This window comes from Belonocnema kinseyi, chromosome 6 (genome assembly GCF_010883055.1).
Source record: "Belonocnema kinseyi isolate 2016_QV_RU_SX_M_011 chromosome 6, B_treatae_v1, whole genome shotgun sequence".
NCBI classification, from domain to species: domain Eukaryota; kingdom Metazoa; phylum Arthropoda; class Insecta; order Hymenoptera; family Cynipidae; genus Belonocnema; species Belonocnema kinseyi.
Window position 1 is genome coordinate 128928253 of NC_046662.1, and position 1682 is coordinate 128929934.

The following is a 1682-nucleotide window of genomic DNA, read 5'->3' on the forward strand; positions in this document are numbered from 1 at the left end:
AAAAACACAGAGGCGTCTTGTTCAGTGTGCTCTGAAACCTAAACTAACATGGCGATCGGGCTGAAACTATAGCTACAAGCTATCTAAGGATGGTACTATAAAGTAGTTCAAATTTTATAGTTTCACATAACAAATAAAGAAAGGAAATAAGAGTTTCACAAACAACATGAGTCGCAAATATTTTAGACAAAAAATCTTATTTAACATGAATATGACGAACTTTATTGATTCCTCAAATTACCAGATCATGCAAAAATTTACTCGTATAAATGAAGATAATTAAAATTTTCATTTATTTATTTCAATTCATTTTGTTGCAAAATATTATTACACTTCTATATCCAAAATTGTACCTACCTTTCTCTAATTCCTGGCGATTGAATAGATTTATTATTGCAGGAAATGTTTCCTATTGTCGGATCAAATACCGGAGAAACGTTGATCGCAGAAGAAGCATTTTCTTAATCTGGCTATTCATTCATTATTCCGGTTAGATTAATTTTACCAATTTTCCGGGTTTCTTCTAGTAAATTCAAAGACGGCAAAGCATTTGCACACAACCGTCTCTGTCCCTGTTGAGTAGAGTAAAAGCATTCACTCGCGAAATGGTCCGTACAAATAAAAAAATTACAAGAAAGTATCTCTTGAAAAGTGAGTTGGGACAACTCTTCTTTTTTACAGAATTCAACCCAAGAACTTCGCCGACTTTTTCCTCTAGGAAACTGGTGACCCGCAGATTTTTGACCAAGCATTCTTCTTCACTTACAACCGTGCACAACACATTCGTTGCGATCAAGTGCTGACATTTTGGGAAAATTTATAAAAATCTAAAAGAATTGTTCGCAAATATCCTAACATAATCTCACAATTATGCTAGGCAGCTGACAGCGCAATCATCTTGCGTCACTGAGCCCCTCATCACAAAACCTATTTACGCCACCTACCACCACTTTTGGAACTAATCTGCACCCCTCTGTGCCCTGCCAGAGTTCAATCTTCGGCCATTTCTATTACACACAGTCGTACAGGCCTGATGGATACATATTAGCAGAGCAGCAGATTTGCGGAGTAGGTTATTTGACCAATCAGATGATTGCAAGGAATTTGCTGAACAGTGAAACTGTTCTGCTGAAACTGATAAGTTCGACCCGCGCAGCGACTTGAGAATAGGTTAGCGCTGGCGCTCGTAATGTGTTCGAATATTTGAAAAGTGTTTGACAAGTGAAAAAGGAAATTGGGGGTTAAAATTTTTTTTTTAATGTGTGATAACGACGGGAATTATTCTAGGGTAAGTATTGATATAATAAAATAAAATATTACTATGTTTTTACAGATAATTTGTGCAAAAAAAAGTAAATATGGGATTCGGAATGACTAGCCAAGTTTAAGAATAATATTTTACTACTAATCCCGTTTTCTTGTAACCCTTTTTATAATAAATAGCACAAGGAAAGTTTTTATACTCTGCTAATATGTAATCTGCATATATCGAAACTGGTCTATCCCATGGTGCATATAAGTGAAGTGCGGAGTAGAAATCATTCAATAAGGACGCCGTTTCTTGTATACATTTTTTTTGTTTTTTCATAAAATGGTGCGTTACTGCAGCCTCCTAATTGAGCAAATCTGTAAACCGTACAATACACGGTGATGGGACAGATGTGAACATTGAAGGAATTGAC